Raw genomic sequence first — 24073 nt, 5'->3', positions numbered from 1 at the left:
CAAATTTATCTTCCTTGTGTGTGTGCCTTTTACTGTTACTTAACTCTTAAGTTATTTCCCTTGTTTTTTTACGCCTCTGGTCTTCCAGAGATCAGAGACCATGGAAGCTATTGTTTTGTAGTCCCTACAACACCTAGATCTGTGCCTTGCACATGAAAAGTACTCATTCATTTCTTATTTATCCATTCAACATTTATGTATTAAACTATGTGCCGGGACTTCCCTGGTGGTCCAGTGGTTAAGAATCCACCTTCCAGTGCAGGGGATGTGGGTTAGATCCCCAGTAGGGGAAATAAGATCCCACATGCCATGGGACAACTAAGCCCATGTACCACAACTACTGAGCTTGCGCTCCACAACTAGAGAGCCTGTGTGCCGCAAATATTGAGCCCACGTGCTCTAGAGCCCATGCACCACAACTAGAGAGCCCATGTGCTGCAACTACTGAGTCTGCACGCTCTGAAGCCTGCACACCACAACTAGAGAGAAGCCTGAGCTCCACAACAAATGATCCCACATGGAGGGAGGTACTCTGAGGGGTCTAGGCCAGAGATGGGTTTAAATGCAGGTTCTGGTTCATCAGGTCTGGGCCAGGCCTGGGAATCTGCATTTCACCATTTCCCACATAAGGCTGGAGCTCTGGCCAGATGTCTGGGCGGGAGAGCCGCTAATATTCTCCCTTATCCACACATCTTAACCCCAGTCCTCCCACCAGAGAAAAATAGATTCTAATATTCATCATGCTAATTAATTAGTGTGTCTAGGATTGACTGGTGATTTAAATAAATAAATAAATAAAGATCCCACATGCCGCAAAAATGATCCCATGTGTCACAACTAAGACCAGATACAGCCAAAATACATAAAATAAATTTTTTAAAAAAGAAACCAACCATTAAAGTTTCTTAAAAAAATTTTTTTAAATAAACTATGTGCCAGTTAATGAGAAGCAAAATAACTCATGTGATCTAAAAACTGAATAATTCAATTCTTAACTCAGAATTTATCCTTCTTATTTCAGATTTACTCTTTGTTAACATTATAGGGTAATTTCTCTGTTGGCAAATTTAAACTGCAAATATTCTAAACAGATTTCAAATATGGGATGGTTGTACATGTTCTTGTAATGACAACTTACACAAAGTGCTTCAGGTTAACTAAGTGCCTAGTTGAACAGATTTTGTAGATTTATAAACTACAGAAATTGCCAAGACTAACAGGGAGAAAATAACACTCCCTACAAGTAATTGGTAAGCTGCATGTTAAATGACAACATACTTGCTTTTATTTAATCACATTTTGTCTTTATGGAACATAAGTGTATGCTTGTTCAATTCCTTCAGGGGCAATAAAATAGATGCCCTTGCTCCACTTTGTAACCAGAATTAATGGCTACCTGCCATTTCTACCATAAATCTCGAGTTTCAAGTATTTTAAGTACATAAAAATCATATTAAACTAAAATTTACCATCAATATTATTAAACCAGATTCTAGTGATTCTATTTTAATAGATATCAAGGTGGATTACATTGATTAAATAAATTCTATACCTAAGGACAGAAGTCCCAAAATAGTCCAAAGAGTTTTTCCCATATTTTGTCTCATAAACTACATAAAATAGCCTCCATTTCAAAAATAAATGCATTTATGTCATTTTATGAACTGCTGCCTTTTGCAATTTCACCCATGTAGAAGCTGGCAAATTATTTCACTTTAGAATGAAACTATGTGAGGGTTCTGAGCGGTCAGTGTTAATTGGAGAAACTTGATCAAGTGCCACCTGGTGGTCAGATGAATATTTTTCCTACCATAGTGAAGGAGAGTCTTGGTGAGAAGCTAGTCAAATATAATTTTAGTAATTATCAAAAATAAATCATTATAATCACTAACACTTTTTAAAAATATTTATTTATTTATTTGGCTGCGTCGGGTCTTAGTTGTGGCACGTGGGACCTATCATTGCAGCACCAGGGCTTCTCTCCAGTTGTGGCACACAGGCTCCAGGGAGCATTGGCTCAGTAGTTGTGACACACTGGCTCTCTCTTTGTGGTGCATGGGCTCTAGAGCATGTAGGCTCAGTAGTTGCAGCACGCTGGCTTAGTTGCCCTGTGGCATGTGGGACCCTAGTTCCCCCACCAGGGATAGAACCTGCATCCCCTGCACTGGAAGGCGGACTCAACCACTGGACCGCCAGGGAAATCCCATAATCACTAATACTTTATCAACCTTTAATTTTGTGGAGTATTGAGCTACTGGAGGAAATATTCAAATCAGATTGATACTGGTTCGAATCTCAGCTCTAGCAATTTTTGTTACCAGTTTCTTTGCCTTGGGCCAGTAACTCAAACTCTCTAGGGCTTAGTTTTCTCATGCATGTCATAAAGTTGTTGTTAGGAATAAGTAAGAAAAGACATAAAGGGAATAACATAATGCCTTGGATATAATAGGTATCAATAAGTGGTACCAACAATTGCTATCATCATTTTATCAGCAAAATGTAACTATTGAATCCTTATTATATATCATATATATATACATTCTTTACCTACATTATCTCAGTTAATCCCCACAAGAACTCTATCAAATTGGCATTATTATCTATCAGTTTAAAAATTAGGAAGCTGACAATAAGTTAAATGATTGACTCAGCATCATAAGTGGATAACAGCCAGGATTCAAACTTGACTGTCCCGTACCAACGCCGTGATCCTCATCACGATGCTTATACTGCTATTACTGTCATGAGTAATGATCATGATGGTAATGACGATCATGATAAAAAATATTTAATGGGATTCCCCTCAGAAAAATGCCTTTCCCTTCACAAAGGTCATTTGAAATGTCAAGAGAACATTTCTGTCTTTATTCTCCCAGTATACAAAAAACATGGTGAAAAGCTACCCATTCTATCGAGGATGATAACTCTATTTCTTTGACAAATATTGTCACCTTCTGATATTTCCCCTCAGGAGGATATCTGAGATGCCTCATACACTTTTCTATTAGAATTTTTTTGCAATAAGATTCATTTAGATAAGCATTTGTTTTCAAGTCACTTTGTTTCCAAGAACTACCCAGAGGAACTCAATGTTCTGTGCTCTATTTGCCTCCTTGTAATTAAAATAAAATACAATAAAATAAAATATTTTGAGATATTGTATTTAGCATTTTGTTACAAAAATAATATCTGCCCATTGTTATAATTTTAGGAAACTATAAATAACCCAAAAAAAGATAAACATTAACCGTAATCATACCATGCAGGGAACAGTATTAATATCCGTGCTACATGTCCTTTAGACCTTCTTTCTCTTTGCAAATACATTTTTTAATGGGATCATGCTCTACACCCTGTTTTAAACCTCAATTATCATTTAATATCAATTGTTAAGAACTTGCTCTGCCATATGTGAGTGCCAGCCAACCTCCGTCTTTCTAATCCAGAAAACATTGTTATTCAGGTGACTTAAAAGCCCCTCAAGCATTTTAAGTTAGAGACTGAATAATTCTGTCTGAAGGCACAGATTGAAAACTTGTGAAATCCAACCTCAACTTTGCTATATACAACTTTCTTCCTTGTCTTTAAAACATTCCTTTATTCCATTAAGTATTATTCATTCAATTAAAAGATAAATTAAGCACCAGTTAGGACAAGATTCTGTGCCAGGCACGTAGGGGGCACCAATATGAATCAGATACATCATTGTGGCCTGTTTGGGGAGCCAGGTGCTATGTATGCTAAGTACTTCATGAATATCAAAGGCGTGCTGTCTGGAGTGAGGCTGAGATATAAATGTGTTTCAGGTCTATAGAAGTAAGGCTAGGCAGTTCTCCTTCCCCATATCTGTTGCATTCTCCAGTTTTTAATGGAAGCTGAGAAGTTTCCTTGGGGGAAAGTTAAAAACCACAGGCTGGGCTTCTGAAATACACGAACATGTGGGAACCAAGAAGTAGAGCAAGAAGATCCAAGAGAATCAAATTGAAAAGTTTTCCCTTTTAGGGCTTCTGAAAGAAAATCATCATAAAGGAAGCCAGACTCGACCACAGGGCCAACACACAGAAGGGAGCACTGGTTTCAAGATGCAGAAGTGGCCTGTTACTGTCTCGTGAACCTGCCTTCACAGTCCTGTGGCTGGGTCAGGGTGCATCTCGGGTGAGAGCCTACAGAGCTCGCACCAGATTATGCAGTGATCAGGGCCCACCAAGCTTTAGTGCAAGACCCATCGAACAGAGCGTGACACTCTCTGGGGAGAGACTGTGTCCCTGCACTGACAGCAGAGGTAGAACCATCATACAACACTGAGCAGATTGACAGCCCTAGTGGCTGGGGTCATTGGTAGAGAGCTACATCCCAGAGAGCAGTAGTAACAGCCACTGTGGTGGGAGGACCTGGCTCAGAGTGACAAACACAAGGACAGCCACAGTTTAGTAAATGTGAGATACTGTCCTGGGGATTCAGGAAAATGCAGGTGGACAGAGAGTCTGCAGGCATGCAGCTGGAGGTTAAAGAGGTTGTTCAAGCGCTGTGAACTTAAATGCCTGGTGGGCCAAACCAGTAACCTAAAGGAGCCACGTGGACTGAGCAGTGCCTGCGGTGAACGAGCCAGCACATGTCCTGTCCAGCAAGGGCCAATGCTCCTCAGCCCCAGCTGATGGAAGCTGGGCCCACCCAAGGGAAATGCTGGCCATATGGGCAACAGCATCAGGGTGGGAAGAACTTGGACACGGTTGAAATGAGAGAGGTGTTTACCCAGAAGCAATGTAGCAGACTAGAGGAACACAATCACCTCCCTGGTGAGCCAAAGCCATAGCCGAGGGGAAAGGGGTGAAGCATCCATTTTGAAAGAGGAGGCAAGAAACAGCATACTGGCATACCAGATGTGATGAGATATTCACCAGTGTCTCTTCTGCATCTAATTATTGTCTTGTGACCATTGCCCAGAGGAATCAGAGAACACGAGACCTCCAAGGGCTCAATGAGAAGTGAAGCTAGAGGGTAAAGGTATCAAACTCTTGGGTTTTGAGTACAAAACACAGAACAAGCAGCCAATGGAGAGGGTAGGAGCAGGTGATCTGCAATTGCGCAGTTGTGAGTAGACGTTGAAGCCACACCCATCAGTGGAGAGGGGTGTTCAGCTTAAGATGAAGCACGGACAACATGTAGCACTTAGCTTCACATGGTATAAAATAAGGGAGCAGGGCTTCCCTGGTGGCGCAGTGGTTGAGAGTCCGCCTGCCGATGCAGGGGACATGGGTTCATGCCCTGGTCCGGGAAGATCCCACATGCCGCGGAGCGGCTGGGCCCGTGAGCCGTGGCCGCTGAGCCTGCGCGTCCGGAGCCTGTGCTCCGCAACGGGAGAGGCCACAACAGTGGGAGGCACGCATACCACAAAAATAAATAAATTAATTAATTAAATAAAATAAGGGAGCAACCAAATACCTACACTCAAAATATATCCCTGAGGAATCTGATACTGGACCGGAAATTTCAGGGCTTCAAGTGGCTGATTAACATCTTTTTTTTTTTTAATTTTTATTGGCGTAGAGTTGGTTTACAATGTTGTGTTAGTTTCGGGTGTACAGCAAAGTGATTCAGTTATACATACACATATATCCACTCTTTTTTAGACTCTTTTCCCATATAGGCCATTACAGAATATTGAGTAGAGTGCCCTGTGCTATACAGTAAGTCCTTATTAGTTATCTATTTTATATAGAGTTGTGTGTATATGTCAGTCCCAATCTTCCAATTTATCCCTCCCCCTCTTATCCCTTGGTAACCATAAGTTTGTTTTCTACATCTGTAACTCTATTTCCACTTTGTAGATAAGTTCATTTGTATGCTTTTTTTAGATCCCACATATAAGCGATATCATGATATTTGTCTTTCTTTGTCTGACTTACTTCACTCAGTATGACAATCTCTAGGTCCATCCATGCGGATTAACGTCTTCAGTTTGGTACCTCTAAAACTATAGATATGTCATGAAATACTGGCTTCATTCCCCACCAAGAGCTTAGTGACACATGCTTTCCCTAAGGAACCAGGAGTTGCCTATTGAGGTTCTGGAACAAGGGGATAAGTGATGAGAGATGGCAGGGTCTCAGTGTGGATCATGACCACAGCACCATGGGAGGGCAGCTCACTTTGGGGTGCTGCATCTGGGTTCAAGACCTGCTGGCTAAGCTGAAGAAGGACAGGAGGAAAAATAACAAGGTAGATAGGATTTTCCAATTAAATCCAGGGGAGGTTTGGATAACTCAGCACATTTATAGCTAATGTCAGTGTAAGCTATGCAAATTCCCTGGAAATGACTCTAGTACATCACAGATAGCTCACTTAGTGCCCACCCATGCAGCCCTCATGGATTAGTGCAATGGTCAGCAGCAGGTAGGGTGGGCACAGTGGAACAAAAATCACAAGCAGGCCATGCACCTTCCGTTTTGTCTGTGCCTCTTCTCTTTTTCTGCCATTTAATCCAATTTTGTCCTCTCAAAGTTTTTGAATGTTACCAAATGATTATTTTCCATTAGAATAAATAGAACTATGATTATTTCATTGACTCAAATGCACAGTGTACATTAGAGCAACTCAAGGAGCATAAATCTCAGATAGATGTGGGGTCATGCACCGGAGCTAACCACGTTGACCAGTAGAACAACCATGGCAAAGGCCAAGAAGTTAAGACATTAGGCAAATTAACCTTTAATTAACATCAATTGTAAGCAATACATTGATATTTCAGGAAGATATCTCCATAGAGATCATGCTGTGATGACCTCATGTTGTTCCACGTTTAGTCAGCACTTCCATTTCTAAGCAGGCATCTGATATGAAACAATATCAGAAACCGTAGAAGTGATCAACCCATTGGCCTAGTAATTTCCCCCCAAGGAATTTAACTTGAGCAGACAGCAGAATCACCCAGAGAGCTTGTTAAAACCAGATTCCAAGGCCCCATCACCACCAATTCCAATTCAGTAGGCCTGAGAATTTGCATTTCAAATAAGCTCTCTGGTGATGCTAATGTGCCTTTCTGCAGATCACATTTTGAGAACATTTTTAAAGGATTTACCAATCCCTTTTACTTTTGCCCTACATGTTGCCTTCAGAATCTAATGCTAGTATAGTACTAGGTTCTAAAGATGAGGTATAAAGTAAGTGCCCAGAAGATGCCAGGCCAAAAGAGGGCTATTATCATTTATTGGACAATAAAATTAAACCATGTAGTATATAACAACATAGAACAGAATATTACCCTAAATAGTTATATAGAAGTCCCTGTCTTTCAGAGAGCTCTGGGTATTTCCTGTGTCTTCTTTTTACTGAATATATAATAATTATGTATATAATATAATATATAATAAAAATGTATTTGGTAAAGAAGGAATTTACAAAAAAATTGTTTTCCAATTCAACAGCCTGTGACTGCTCAGACCATGAGACTACCCACTGTGCTTTTTATTATCTAGTGCAATTAAGTGACTTAAGAGAAAAATTTAATGGTGTCATTACATCTGATAGGATGCAAACAATTAAGGTTTACGTTTGATAGGATATATACAAAAAAGGTACTTTATTATCAATGTATCAAAGTAATTGGATCATGTCATTAAAATCAAAGAGGAAATTTAATTCAGGAAAGCAGGGACATTTTGATCTTGAAACACAGTGTTCGTCCATTATCTAATGAAAGATAGCTATTGCTGTAGAATTTTATTGCCAAATCAGTGGCTTTACTCCAAAAACAAGCACCATAATTACAGCATTGGAAATACACATTGTATATTCCATTAATTCTGATGCTCAAGCTTGTGTGTGAAGAAGAAAATGTTATTTGGCAGCAAGAAACTACTCTCTGAAATTTTAGTTTAAAATGTAAGAATTCAGGAAACTGATTTAGATGAAATTTATAGAGAACAGCTGAAGAAAACAATAAATTGCCTTAAAAGGATGTTTTCATAACTGTGGTTAACTTTTGACCTATTCTCAATGCAGGATACCCTCCCTAAATGCAAGGAGAGCATTTCCCAAAATATTTTCTGAAAATTCCATTTAAAGCTCTTGAATCTTTAAATCCTAAGGGTTTTCTATATTTTTTCTTACAAATGAAATATATAAACCAATTAGTAGATATTAAGGAATATAAATTGTTACGTTGAGGAGAAATTATAATCCATATTTTGTGTTTCATGTTTGCATTTTTATACACCTAAGCAACTTTACAACATAAACCTAAATTTTAAACATTAACCTCTACTTACTGGCAGTTCAAATATTTTTCTGACCTATGCTAGTGGACACACTCATTTAATAAATATTTACTGAGTATGTACCATACGTAAGTAAGGCTTATAAAAAAAAAATACAGATATAAAATCCGCCCTAAAGGAAAAAGCAAGTTGCTTTAAAGGGAGGTTTTCACAACTATGGAATTTAACATATGAACTATTTTTAATGTAGAATACCCTCCCTTTATGTAAAAGAGAGGATCTAACACAGAGTTTTCCAAAGTATTCTGAAAATTTCACTATCATATAAGTTTCAGAAACACTGACTCTCATTTGTAGAGTTATAAATTATTCTGGTATATGATAGAAAGTGCCAAGGATCATAAACACTAAAAAACATGACTTTGGGGCTTCCCTGGTGGCGCAGTGGTTGAGAGTCCGCCTGCCGATGCAGGGGACACAGGTTCGTGCCCTGGTCCGGGAAGATCCCACATGCCGCGGAGCGGCTGGGCCCGTGAGCCATGGCCGCTGAGCCTGCGCGTCCGGAGCCTGTGCTCCGCAACGGGAGAGGCCACAACAGTGAGAGGCCCGCATACCGCAAAAAAAAAAAACCAAACCAAAACAACAACAAAAAAACCCCACTATCTGCAGGCACTGGAGAGGGACCAAAAGCAGGCAGGTTCCGAAGGGGAGTCAGCACTTGGAGGAAGGTTCTGGCACTGAGTGTTCCCCCATTTTACCATTTCTAGCTGGAGGAAAGGTACCAGTCAGATCCCTGCAGGATTTAAAAAAAAAAACACCTCACCATCTTTCTGGCATGAGGAGCTGGAGCACAGAATTTAGAGCAGCCACAGCAGCTGTGAAGTAAGGAGGGAATCCCAGACAGGGAGCGGAGAGGGGAGTCCCAAGTCCTGCTTTAACTTCCTGCTTTCCCTGTGTTATCAGCGTGTATTCCTAAACCTAGAAATTCCAAAAGTGACTGTGCTTGTCTCAGGGGCTAGAGACACCTGTAGATTGTACTGGGCTCGGACAAGGAACACTGAACAGAAGTAGTAGGTGGTGCCGAGGGCAGAGAAGCAGGCAGCCCTTTCTTTGCTGCCACTGTGAGGAAAGGAAGAGGACCACCAGGGAATCCTTGGCATCTGCGCAGGAGTAAGCATCCCACAGGAGGTCCCCAGCACCCGTCCCCCAACTCCTACGGTATTCAGTCTCCAACTCCTTCTGCATCCTCTCTTTTACTCCAAGTTTGGAGACTTGCCTTCACAGCATTAACAACCTCTATGACTTGGAGTATAAAGATTCCCATTCCAATTGCAGGGAAGAATGAAGGGTGCTGGCATCCACTAATATGAAGCTTAAAGGGTTTGATGTTATCAGTTGAGGGTTGAAAAATGTAGTGCATACCATTGTCTTTTCTCCTCCACTAAATATATTGATGTTCCCACCTTTGTTAACTTATATGGTGGAAATAAAACTTTTCCACGCCAAATCATGTTCTGACTCACATAAGAGTTCATAATAATAAATAATGACTATGTGCTTCACACCTATTAACTCAGTTCATGTTCATAACAACGCGTGATATAGGTGTTATTCTTATCTTCATGTTACATATGACAGACCTGAGGCATAGAGAGATTAATTTATACAAGTTCAAGTTACAAATTCCTAGCAAGTAGGTAGTCTGGATTCACACCTGGGCTCCAGAATCCATGCTCTTAATCACTAGACGTGCAGCTTCTCATGGGCTCACAAGAACCTTCACCAAAAATATAAAATGCAAGAGTCCATTTTTATTTCAATGGGCATCGAAAGATTATAGATTTTTTTTTCATTTTTCACAATTTTGCCCATTGATCAATATCTGCATTTTGTATAATCCTATGTTAGGTTAGAAAAGTAGTAAGCTAGAAAAGAGGTGAGAAACACAAAAGAAAGGGCTAGAATTGAAAAGGCAACCCATGAGTTGTATGAGTCTAGTTTTTATCCAGATAAATAAAGAGCTATGGAATATTAATACATAGGGACTTCATAGCATCAAGAGACATTTTGAACTGGCTGAACCTAAACATATCAAAGAACAGTGTTTCCATGAAGAAATATATTAGGATTGGCCAATATAGCCTAAATTTTTATAAGTAAACTTTTTGGTATCTCAGACATACCTGTAAGACAAAAGTAGGTATTAAAGCGTAATTTTGCCTCATTTATTTGTATAAATGTATAACTTTATTTGTATCTTGTCGATTCATTTTGTACATTTGGTACACTCTTTGGCCAAAAATCCTGAGGAAAGAAGTGTTTACAGATTGTCACAGAACATACGGGGACTTGAAAACAATCTGTTAACCAAAAGACTTTTGATTGGTCATGTGGTAATATTTGGGTTTGATGCACAGAAGACTTTTCATTAGTGAATTGATTCTTAGCTAAAAAGCCATGCTTACTGTGGCTGAGGATCTTAATCAAGCACCACCTGGCAACCAAATGCATCACCATCCCCAGGACCACTCAGAAAAGCTTCTCCCCTGGGGTTACCCATGATTCTTCCTAGACCAGGGGATACCTGGCCTTTCAGAAAGTAGCCTCCTAGTATATGGTTCTCCTTCCTTCTGTCATGGCTTCCCAATGTCAGCTCAGTTCTGTCTAATTGCACTTAACACACACTTACTGATGTTTACAATGCACCAGATGCAGCTAAACACCAGGGATGCAAAGATGGAGAAAGTATGGATCTTGCTCTCAGGGATTTTACAATCAATAGGAAAGACAAGTATCTAGAGATGACTTTAATTCAGAGTGGTAAGTGACCAGATACAAAGATATTCACAGTGGGGGAGCCCAGGGGAGGGGCCTTTAGCTAGTCTGGGGTTTAGGAATGGCTTCCGGAAGAAGCTGAGTATTAAAGGATAAAGGATAATAAAGGGAAGAACAGAAGCAAGGGCGCCAGCAGGAGGAGCAGCACGGTGTCCTGAGAAACCAGGATGCCAAGGGATGAAAGAGGAAGCAGCGTCGGGAGAAAAGGGCAGGTCGTGGAGGGTTTGCTTTGCTGCAGAGATGTAGTAAGCATGGGAAGGTTTTCTTTTGTTTTTGTTTTTGTTTTTTGGGTTTTTTTATTTTAAACATCTTTATTGGAGTATAATTGCTTTACAATGGTGTGTTAGTTTCTGCTTTATAACAAAGTGAATCAGTTATACATATACATATGTTCCCATATCCCCTCCCTCTTGCGTCTCCCTCCCACCCTCCCTATCCCACCCCTCTAGGTGGTCACAAAGCACCGAGCTGATCTCCCTGTGCTATGCGGCTGCTTCCCACTAGCTATCTATTTTACATTTGGTAGTGTATATATGTCCATGCCACTCTCCCACTTTGTCACAGCTTACCTTTCTCCCTCCCCATATCCTCAAGTCCATGCTCTAGTAGGTCTGTGTCTTCATTCCCATCTTGCCCCTAGGTTCTTCATGACATTTTTTTTTCTTAGATTCCATATATATGTGTTAGCATACGGTATTTGTCTTTCTCTTTTAAGCAGGGGAGAGTTGCGATCAGATATGTGTATGGAGGCTAGATCTAGAAGTGGCAAGGCCTCAGTTGACCTGAGGCTACTTGGTAGCTGGAGCTTCGCAAGTGAGGGAGAGCCTGCTCTAGATAGGGTTGGGGGGCTCGAGGGCCCCTGGGTTTTATTTCAAGAGCAATAGAGGGCTTCCCTGGTGGCGCAGTGGTTGAGAGTCTGCCTGCCGATGCAGGGGACACAGGTTTGTGCCCCGCTCTGGGAAGATCCCACATGCCGCGGAGCGGCTGGGCCCGTGAGCCATGGCCGCTGAGCCTGTGCGTCCGGAGCCTGTGCTCCACAACGGGGGAGGCCACAACAGTGAGAGGCCCGCGTACAGCAAAAAAAAAAAAAAAAAAAAAAAAAGAGCAATAGAAATCCATGTAAGGGTTATAGCAGAGGAATGACATGACTTCCTTCCTTCTTCCTTCCTTTCAACACATATATACTAAATACCTACTACACAGACCCTACACAGACCTTCCAGTTAAGAAGATATACAGTTAAACCAGCACTTCTTGTTTGTTTGTTTTTCGGTACGCGGGCCTCTCACCGCTGTGGCCCCTCCCGTTGCGGAGCACAGGCTCAGCAGCCACGGCTCACGGGCCCAGCCACTCCGCGGCATGTGGGATCTTCCCGGACCGGGGCACGAACCAGTATCCCCTGCATCGGCAGGCGGACTCCCAACCACTGCGCCACCAGGGAAGCCTGTTTGTTTGTTTTTAACCTGTGCTAAGGGTTATGATAGGAGAAGAACCTAAAAGACCTAACCTGACCTCTAATGGGTCAGGGAAATCTTTGTTGCGGACAGGGCATTCAGACTGAGCCTTAAAAGAAGACAGAAATTGAGAGTGGTCCGGGCCACTACTATGTGAATGTCCTGGCTGTTCCACTTTTCTTCTTCAGTCTTCCTTCAGAGATGTTAACTTCCAGGTAGGATACCTAAGTCTGGCCACCATCAAGAGCACCTCAAGACTCTTTGCTGCCTAAATCTAATCATCTTCTTCTAGAATGAGTTTAATTATAACATAAATTGTCTTCAAAAAGATTACACTATGATTTGTCATTGGTTAAAAAAAAAAACATTGCATATACAGAAAGGCAGAGAAACAAGGCAATTGAATGTAAGTTTGATATTGGGATGCAAATACTTGGATAAATAATTGTAATTCTTATTTTGTTGTAAAACAACAACCAAGTGCTCTCCTGGACCTAGAAAGAAAGAAACACACATGCCACTGTGAAACTGTTACATTACTTTGCTGACTCCCTTGGGAAAGGATTGCCCATCACTTGCCAAGCATTATGATTAAAGGCAAAAGGAAATTTCAAGTCCCTCAGTGTAGATAAAAAAGATTTCACTGCAATAAGAGGCTGTTATAATCGATTCATGCCTTCCACAGAACTATCATTAAGGCATTGTATCATAGTCTTAATGATACATAAAATAAAAGTGAATCTTACAACAATGGCATCTTCAAGTTGATAAAATACAGTAATCCTAAAGCCAGGCTTTATTGTTGACAGAGAAAAGAGCTTTTATTTTTTTTTTTGCCACCTTTAGTATTTCAAGATTGAACCTTAGTGCCCTAGATCATGAGCTGATTATGGGCTTTACTAAAACAAACTCACAATATAGAGGAAATAGAAGGCCTGTCACTTCTTCCCAAAGGACTGTGAAAAGGAGAAAGGTATGGCTGCAGGAAGAACACATTGCAAAAATACGTATGATGACCACTCCACATCTAGTGAAAATCCTAGAGAGATTGTGTTAATATAAACCGCTGGGTAATCTGGAGGGCCCCAGGGAGACCGGTTTGATTCTCAGTCTATTAGGCAGCTCTGAGCTAGGTGGAGAAATAGTGGCAGAGGCTGATACATTGATTTTTGTTCCCTGTGGGAGGCATAGCCTGAGAAGGATAGCTGGGGAAAGTCAGGTGATTGGGAAGCTCATTTTGGAGGAGGGTTTCCTGAGTCTCTTGGCATGTAATTAATTAACTGTGCCCAATAGCTCTGAGTCAGCCAGGCATTTCCCAACCATTCAGTGAGGAAACATAGATCAGGGTATAACTCTATGCCTGGTGTGGAGTAAGCACCATATGATGTTGATGTCAATAACCAGGCCACTGGACTTTCCATATGACAATTTATTTAACTAACACTCTAGGGGGAGAGAGTTAAGTTGTATCAGATGTTTTTTCCCAAAACAAAGAGAGGTGCAACTCACACCCTTGGGAAGTACTATGCCTGCATCAAACTCAGGTGCCTGGTTCTCTTCCCCCAGACTTCCCCAGCTGTCTGTCTTCTCAGCTTTTCACTGAGACTAGGGTTGAGCTCACCAGACCAGCCCCAGCAGGGAACACAACTTAAACTCGGGTATGATTCCCTGCTCCCAGAAGTTGGAAATCAGTCACCAGAAAAGTCCAGTGCAAAACAACAACCAAGTGCTCTCCTGGACCTAGAAAGAAAGAAACACATGCCGCTGTGAAACTGGTTATTAACATCGTCATATGGTGCTTACTGTCCACACCACGCATAGAGTTATACCCTGATCTATGTTTCCTCACTGAATGGTTGGAAAATGCCTGGCTGACTCAGAGCTATTGGGCACAGTTAATTACATGCCAAGAGACTCAGGAAACCCTCCTCCAAAACGAGCTTCCCAATCACCTGATTTTCCCCAGCTATCCTTCTCAGGCTATGCCTCCCACAGGGAACAAAAATCAATGTATCAGCCTCTGCCACTATTTCTCCACCTAGCTCAGATCTGCCTAATAGACCGAGAATCAAACCAGTCTCCCTGGGGCCCTCCAGATTACCCAGCAGTTTATATTAACACAATCTCCTGTGCTGGAATGAATCAGAACTACAGCTTCAGGGTGCTTACTCTGGGGATGCAGACCAGGGTTTCTAAAAGGCCTCACATATCCTGAGTTGTCTGCCCATATGGTTAGAATGTGCCCCAGACATGCGGCACCACAATGTTTTAGATAAGAAACGCTCAGCAGGATCTAAAAGTAATTAATTTATTATGTAACTGATAGCCTCAAACTAAAATAATTAAATATATGCATTGCTTAGAAATTACTGTGGTAAGTAAATTTTATTGATTTATATAACATTAATTATGAGTCATTCCAAACAATTTGCATAGGTCGGTTTATTTTCTTCCTGTACGCACATTAATTTTTCAGCTCAACCATGTTAATGCATTTCATTTTTTTTTTTTTTTTTTTTTTTTTGCGGTATGCGGGCCTCTCACTGCTGTGGCCTCCCCCGCTGCGGAGCACAGGCTCCGGACGCGCAGGCCCAGCGGCCATGGCTCACGGGCCCAGCCGCTCCGCGGCATATGGGATCCTCCCAGACCGGGGCACGAACCCGTATCCCCTGCATCGGCAGGCGGACTCTCAACCACTGCGCCACCAGGGAGGCCAATGCATTTCATTTAAATACATTTTTGTTGTTCTTCTTTTATTCTGAAAGATTGTGCTCTGGAGAGAAAATTTGAATAAAAGTAGATGTATGCCTTATTCATTGTGGTGGTTACCATTTCAAGGTGCCACTTTCTGTATTAGTTGTGGTAACAACTGCTATACCAAATAACTCCAAAATGTATACTAACTTAACACGTGAGGATTTGTTTCCCACTCCTCTCCATTCTAAGCAGTAGTGTGGGAGTGGAGGGGAGGTTCTGCTCCACATGGTCATTCAGGGTCCCAGGCTGTTGTAGGTCTGCCGTCTTCACCAAGCTCATCCAGGGCACAGACATCCAGGAGAAGAGAGAGAAGGAGATTTCAGAGGTGTTTTGGACCAGGCCACAAAATAGGGGACATCCTAGATGCCCTCATTCCACTGGCAAGAATCCACTCAGTGGCCACACCTAGCTGCAAGGGAGATTAAGAAATGTAGTTTATCTGCGGTTTCAGGAGGAAAACCACATGGTTTGGTAAATAGCTAGCCAATCTCTGCCTCACCCTTTGATCTAATAATATCATTCCTGGAATCTATCCTAAATAATCTATCCAAAATATACAAAATTTTACACAAAGAAGTCTTATAATAGTGAAGAAAAACTGGAAGCATACAATATATGCAAAAATAATTTAATTAAATTCTACTTCAGTCATTTGATAGACTGAATTTCATGCATTTTTAAGTGGTATTATTGAGACTATATAGAAACACTTGGAAATGCTTAAACTACAAATAGAATGAAGTCAAAGCAGAGCCCCAAATTTTATATACTTGTTACAACTATATTTAACTGTTCACAGGACAATAAAAGACTGTAGAAAAAGCACTAATAATTTTTAAAGTTATAATAATGATCATTTAAAGCATGCCTGAGATGGACTAGGAAAGCCCTACCAGCATTTGTATGTATTATCTCTAATGCTAACCACCCTGTCAGATAGATATTACCTGCAGCACACTGAGTTAGTAGCTAACAGGTCTCAGCCAAGAAGACAGGGCTCAACCCCATTCCCACCCTCAATCACTGGTTGATGGGTCCAGAGATGACCCATTTCTGGCCATGGGACATGTCAGCCAGAGACCTTTTGGAAAAGAGTTTCTTCCCACATAAAAGTAGAATCTTCTGAGGAGAGAGTCTTATTGCCCCCATGTCTTGCCTTTATGCTCTGAATATGATTATGTGAAGCATTATTTATTTATTTATTTTTGGCCACGCCCCATGGCTTGCTGGATCTTAGTTCCCCAACCAGGGAATCCTGAGGTGTTATTTCTGAGCTAAGGTGGCCATCTTGGGATCGTGACTTGACCAGCCCAATAAGGAAAATACTTTGGATGTCAAAGAAGAAAAAAAAGGAAATAGAGCTTGGACCCTTGATGCCATTGTTGAGATGCTGCCTCAGTCCTGCAGAGCTGACCTTCAGACTTCTTTTTAAGGGATATAATTTAATGTCTTTACTACTTAAGCCACATATGGTTGGGTGTTCTCTATGTTTAGCTAAAGATATTCCCGAGTGATACTTCATCCTTCCTTTACTGGCCTCACAGTCAGCTAGTAAGAAGCAGAACTGGGATATAAAGCAGGTTGCTCTGGCTCCAAGGGCCAAGAACTCTCTACTCCACCACCATCTGGTGAAATCAAAGCATTCTCCCCTTGCTCCCTTTCCTTCAAGTTATTTCCTATACACGTACATCACACAGCAGCCATAGCCAACAAAATCCATTTCCCTCTCTCTCCTCGTTACCCTCAGATGCCTATCAGCTTCCCTCATTAACTTGACAGATGGAGTTTTCTGCTGCAGGTGTTTCCGAAATGTATGTAAATATTATTCCTTTTTGGCATGTCTCTTGATACAGTGATCTTGGAGGTAGATGTTTGAGAAAGGAATGATATCCCCCAAAACATCTTTTTCTGGCCTTGTTTCTGACTGGTTTTGTCAGGTTCAACAGACTGTACTTGAACCTTCACTTTATTCAACGTATTCAATCACTATATACCTTTGGTTTTGAAACTACGCTTTCTCCAATGCAGTCCTTTATTTCCCACGTGCTATATATCCTCCAGCTGTTTGCTCAAAAAAGAAAACAAAAAGCGGTGGCTTCTCTTGTTGTAGAGAATGGGCTCTAGGAAAGAAATCTAAAATGGTAACAAGTACATAGTTGAAATACTATCTGTACTGCCAAAATCACCTTCAGACAGATTCCTACCCACTTTGTGTCTCTGTAACACATTTTTCACTTTTTTTCTGCTTCTTTTATGCACTTTTCTGCTTTTTTTATGACTTCATAAAATGAACTTCCTCCACCTGGCTACAGGTCTCTCTGGCACAGGTCTCCTTTGTTCCCATTTAATTTCTACACCCTTTTAACTAGAACACAAGAAGCCAGAACATCATGTAGAGAAGACATTAACTCGCTCATCTGGAAAAAGAGACATTTTGTTGTTTACATCCAATGTCTTAACCTCAAAGAGATGATTTGGAGGGCCCCACCTGTGATGATCTTTCAGATTAAGAATTGTGTTGGATATTTTGGATGCATGCAATCAAATACTGTGTAGCAAATTTCTATAGATCCTTTGCCACCACCTATTGTAGCGGAGAATGCATGATAAAGTTGAATTCCCCAGATATAAAAACATGTCCCACTCCTGAAAAGGGCAAACAAATGGTCTGCAAAAGGGAAATTGCATCTATGAACACTCTTACCTCTAAATTCAGAGAATTAACATGCACCTCAAGTCCAAGTCTAAAATTGTAAAGTAGAAAGACACAATTTAAATTTTTACCTTATTTACTACTCAATGAAACCAAATCATAGAGAATGAAAGAGAAAAACTCAACTGCTGCAAGTTGAAATAAAGCACTTCAGAGAGAGTCAATAGAAAAGAATTCACTCTAAGTATTTGGACACTCAGCTTTTAGTTTCTCCTCTGTTACTAACAAGCTGTGTGTCATTAGGCAAAATACTTACTGTTTCTGAACAGTCTTGGTTTTCTCATATGTCAAATGACAGTAGCGATGATAACATATTTATTCTGAGCTTCATGGTTACAAGGTCCTTCTACATATTTTGATACAACAACCCTGGGAAGTGGGTTAGACAAATTTCCATTTTAGAGATAAGGAACCAAGACTCAGGGAGTTTAAATGATTTGGCTGAAGTTCATACAGTTGCTAAATATAAGATGATATACAAATATGGGTCTTCTAAGTCTAAAATCAATGGTCTTTCTGCTAAGTCCTATTGAGCAGAAAGATACCTATGACGCTATGATCAAAATTCCAAGAAAGTAAGGTTAAATTATTTGTGTGTATACAGAGAGATTAAGTCCTTGGTTTTCATTTTCTTTTTGTTACCTATATCATTCTTAGGACAAAGGCCATACAAGTGAAGTGAGAATAAGCCAACCTTCAGAAATAGGAGAAGGGGCTATGTAATTACATAGGAAGAGAGAAATAGAGAGAGTAATGACAAGTTTGGGACACAATGGAAGGAGTTGTTGAATACTTCCAAATAAGAGTATTTATAAGCCAAGGAATCATTTTTTTAAATTTTTTATTTATTTATTTTTGGCTGCGTTGGGTCTTTATTGCTGCCCGTGGGCTTCCTCTAATTGCGGCGAGCAGGGGCTACTCTTCATTGCGGTGTGTGGGCTTCTCATTGCGGTGGCTTCTCTTGTTGCAGAGAATGGGCTCTAGGCAGGTGGCCTTCAGTAGTTGTGGCACGCAGGCTCAGTAGTTATGGCTCACAGGATCTAGAGCGCAGGCTCAGTAGCTGTGGCGCACGGGCTTAGTTGCTCCGGGGCATGTGGGATCTTCCCAGACCAGGGCTTGAACCCATGTCCCCTGCATTGGCAGGCGGATTCTTAACCACTGCACCACCAGGGAAGCCCCCAAGGAATCATTTGGATTCCAATAAATCAGTCTACTTTTTCTCCCTTGGTTACTTTGATTAAAGGATTTTTTTGTTTATTTTTTTATCCACTATTCATCACAGGCATTTATCATCTCAAAAGAAAATCCTGCTGTGAATTAAACTGTGCAGCATAATCAGCTACTATTACAAATATGTTTCCGCCTTCAGTCATCATCCTCTTGGGATATACAAAAGTAATAAAATGAAATAAGTTAGCGTGCTTTATTGCTCCCTGATCTAAACTGTTGCCCATTCTGAAAAAGAGAAAGAACCAGTATATAAGATTTCCAAGAGTTGAGGGATGAGGGATTAGAGTCTCAGAGTTATGGGGGAAGGGAACTTATATTAATTTTTTCCTTTGTGAATTTATTTAATCTTTTTATATGTAAATGTACATTTTCTAAAATGAATTTGGGGCAGTTTAGGGTAAAAAACACCTATTAAGCCACTACAATTGAAATAAAAACAGCTTTTTTTTTTTTTTGGCCTCACCGCGTGGCTTGTGGGATCCCAGTTCCCCAACCAGAAATCGAACCCGTGTCCCCTGCAGTGGAAATGTGGAGCCTTAACCACTGGATCACCAGGGAAGTCCAATGAAAACAGCTTTTATTTTTCTCTCCATCTTAATTTTCAAGGAGTAAAGGTGTCTCACTTCGAAAGCAAATAATAGTAGAAACATATATTGCATCCTAAATACAAATTTTATAACGCCAGAAATTTATTACTAGTTTAACTAACTGTCTACTGGTATCATTGAATGAGGTGAGCAATATAAAGCAGTTAAAGATTTTGCTTCTCTGATACCATCATTGTTTTCATCAATTTTATGAAAAGTGTTAAGTGCCTAATTACAAAAATGAATATACTTAAGGATTATAGTTTTTAAAAAGTTGAATAGACTTGGTCCCTATCATCATGGAAGCAGAATATATCACATGAGAAGCAGAATAGGAACATTAAACCAAGCCTTGACTGGACAGCAGGGTCAAATGGGATGAAGGCATCTCTTCCATGACCATCAGGGAAGGCTTTGTGGATGAGTTTTGTCTTCAGGGGCTTTGGAATAAGGGAGACAGGATGACTCACTAGTTGCAGAATAGAGAGTGTTTATTAAATGACATTGCATTGGAGGTAGCAGTGGTTGAACTACTCTAATGGTCAGTCAGTCTGACATTGGTTGGCAGCCAGTGGAATAACCATCCTCTCCTTGCTGGTAGGGAGAGAAGATGAAGAGTAACCATGGAAAGTCTGCCTACCAAAATGCTTCAGAGGACTTAGCCCAGACACTGAAGAGATGGCTCTGCCCATATACATAAATCTCAAGGTGAAAGGAAGGACAGCACAATTATAGTGATTTAATCAAGATAGACAACCAAATTCAGATAACTAAATGACGGGAAAATATTTGCCAATATTTTCCTCTATACATGTATATTAGCCAATTTTAATCCCGCTTGTGAAAATTGTGAAAGTCGTGAAGTGTGAAAATGTGAATTTCAATTGTGAAAATGGTATAAGTCATTCTAATTATCAGAATGTTGATAATGACGTATAATGGTGTAAGTCATTCTAAATATCAGAATGCTGTAAGAATAAAAGGAATAAAGTATTAATAATAAAATGTCAAGTAGAACATTTGCCATAATCAGAGTTAGCCATGTAACGTGAAGATCTACTTCATATTTTCAATTCAGTAATGTAGGATTTATTTTCTTCCAATTTTCATTATCAGACTTAGAGGATAAATAGCTACTTCTTAATTTTGTCTATTCAAAATACAGAAACCTCTGAGGAGAAAGAAATGAACTAACATTTTTCTATAGAAGCAAAAATGAGAAAAGATAGTAATTCTATAAAATCTAAGGAAATGTTGATATTTATGATTATTACTATGAAAAGTTTCATTATTTCAGAATTCTAAGCCAAATCTGATAAAATCCCTCTAACTCCCTCTCTCTGACCACTATTCTTCCAGTTCTTCACTCCTTCAATCCGACCTCACTACTTCCTATCTCCCAGGGAGAGCTCCAATCCCACCCTACCCACTCCCTTCATCTAATTTATCAGCTGTCCACGTCCATAAACAGCCCAGACAGACCCAATGGTTCCTCAGTTCTATCATACTATTGACAGAATTCTCAGACCCCTTTTTCTTCACCTAGAGATCAATCCAATTATCTACTGTGTATGTTCCTACATATGGCAGCCAGGTGGATTGCTGCCAGATTGAATGACTGATCTCCCACTGCAGACACTATTCTGTGTCAGACGTTATTAGGCTCAGGAAATATAGAAGTGACTAAAGTGCCTGTCTCTCTCTCTAGAGACAGACCAATAAACCAAAAATTATATGAGACTGAAATGAGATACCATTACACATCCACCAGAATGGCTAAATGTTAAAAGTCTCACAGCACCAAATGCTAGTGAAGATGTGAAGCAACACATTTTTGGTAGGATTATAAAATGGTAAAACCACTTTAGGGAAAATCTGGCAGTTTGTTTTAAAACTAAATATAAATATTCTATGACCATAAATTCCAATCCTAGCATTTACCCAAAAGAATTGAAGACATATATCCCCCCAAAACTTGTACAAGAATATTCACAGTAGCTTTATCCATAATAGTCAGAAACTAGAAACAGCCCAAGTATGCATCTGTTGGATAATGGATTTTTTAAAAACTGTGATATATCCATACAATGGAATATCAGTAATATTTTTTTAAATGAGCTTCTGATACATACAACAAAATGTATTAATCTCAAAAATATGCTGAATGAGAGAAGTCTTACATGAAAGCATATATACTGTATGATTCCTTTTATATAAAATTCTATAACATGGAGAACTAGTTGGAAGAAAATCAGAATAGTCATTGCCTCTGAGAGAAGAGGGAGCAGAGATTTCCTGAGCAGGATCATGAGTGAACTTTCCAGAGTAATGGTAATGGTCTGTATGTAGGAAGGGTTTAGGTTGCTCACGTGTATGTATTAAGTGGATCTCATGGGACACTTAAGATGTGTGCATTTCATTGTATGTAAATTTTACCTGACATTTAAAAAACAAAGAACTGCAAACAAACACAGAACTCCACATCCTATGTATGAACTCTGAATGATACGTATTCTGAATTATTTGGAAGGAAGTATATTGATATCTGCAACTTACTTTGAAACGTGTTTTTTAAAAAGATGGGTTGATGGGTAGATAGAGTGGTGACAAAGTAAGCACAGTAAAATGTTAATTGTAAAATTATGCAAAATTCTTTCAGCTTTTCTGTCTGCTTGAAATTTTTCATGATTAGATGTTGGGGAAAGTTATATGAGAGTACAGAAGGTATGTAAGGTACAGAGATGCGGACAGAAAGGTGTTTCACTCTAGCTGTGGAGGAGAATGGAGTGACATCAGAGATAATGTCAATGAGAAAGTGACGTCTGAGATGTGCTAAATGAATAGTATTTCACCAGGCAGGAAAAGCTGTCTGGTTGGCTGCAAGCAGCCTGATCTTACTGGAGCATGGGTAAGCATGTAAGGAAGAGGGATCAGAGGTCGGGATAAAGTGGTAAACAGAGGCCAAATCATAGAAAGTTGTGTGTACTATGCTAAGGTTTATCCTATTATGGATGGGGAATTATTGTAGGTTTTAAACATAGTTTGTGGCGTGATAAACCTTGCACTTTAAGAAAGTTCACTCTGAAAATAGTGTGAAAGAGAAATGTCCAGCTATGAGGCTGGGGGCAGGAAAGAGGACAAAGCCTGCTGCAGTAGCTTTGATAGGGGTAAGAGTGGCCTGACTTAAGACAATGGAAGTGCAGATGGTGAGGAAGCATTGGATTTGGAAACTGTTTAAGATGTAAGATTGACAGGAGATAAAATTGAGAGAGTTGGTGATTGAGTTGATGTGTGGGGTGAGAGAAAGAAAAGTTGAGAATGATCCTAAAGGTCCTGAGTGAATAATGATAAAATATAAGGGGTGGGAGAAGCAAGTTTTAGGAGACAATATGCATTCAAATGGGGAAATGTTTATTCTCTAATGCCTATATGGAATGTCCAGGTGGACCTGTTCAGGAGGTTATTGAACATAAAGCCTGGGTCTCAGTAAGGAAATCAACATTGGATTGATTGATTTCCTTATTTTCTTTTTATCATCGACTCACATCTAACTCATTCCAAAGAGGATTTTGGAGATAACGACCAAAATCCATCAAATTGGATGTGATCTGGTGTATGACTAGCCCCTTACAAACTGCAAAGGGAAAAATCAATCATTACATTTTACAGACACTCACATACACTTTGTGTTTTCCCCCCATGGGGATACAATCTTCTGTGCATCCGTGATGTTGTAGAAAGAACACTAAACAAGGAGTTTGGAAACGTGGTCTCTGGTTCCAGCTTCTCCACTAGCAGTGTGACTGAGCAACTCATTTAAGCCCTCAGAGGCCTCCGATGTGAGACAGCTGAATTATTTGATCTCTGTGATCCCTTCCAGCTCTCAAGTGGGAATTTTCTTTGAGCTCCATTTCATGGGTTATTATCCAGACCCTTGTCCTCTCTCAGTGACCTTCACTTGGCCTCCAAGGTACTAATTAGCACTTCAACTTGAGAAGGAGAGAGAGAAAGGTTAAAAAAAAAGTATGCGCTCTTTCCCGGATATTATGATAAGAAAATATTAAAAAGGGGGAAACTGATATCACTAAAATTGATGAGGTTTGGGTTTATACAGACTCTCCCTACCCCATAACGTCGTAGACAATGTAAATCCAGGTCCCCAACAAGAAAGACCATTTAAAGTAAGTTCATTTAAAGATAAATGAGGAAGTCCATATACTGTGGTTTTCCCATGCATTTCTATAGAAATCACAATGTTTTCAGTATAATAAAAAGAGTGTT

Source organism: Mesoplodon mirus (assembly GCF_964341445.2).
Source record: "Mesoplodon mirus genome assembly, chromosome: 4".
Classification (NCBI taxonomy): domain Eukaryota; kingdom Metazoa; phylum Chordata; class Mammalia; order Artiodactyla; family Ziphiidae; genus Mesoplodon; species Mesoplodon mirus.
This window is presented reverse-complemented; position numbering follows the sequence as displayed.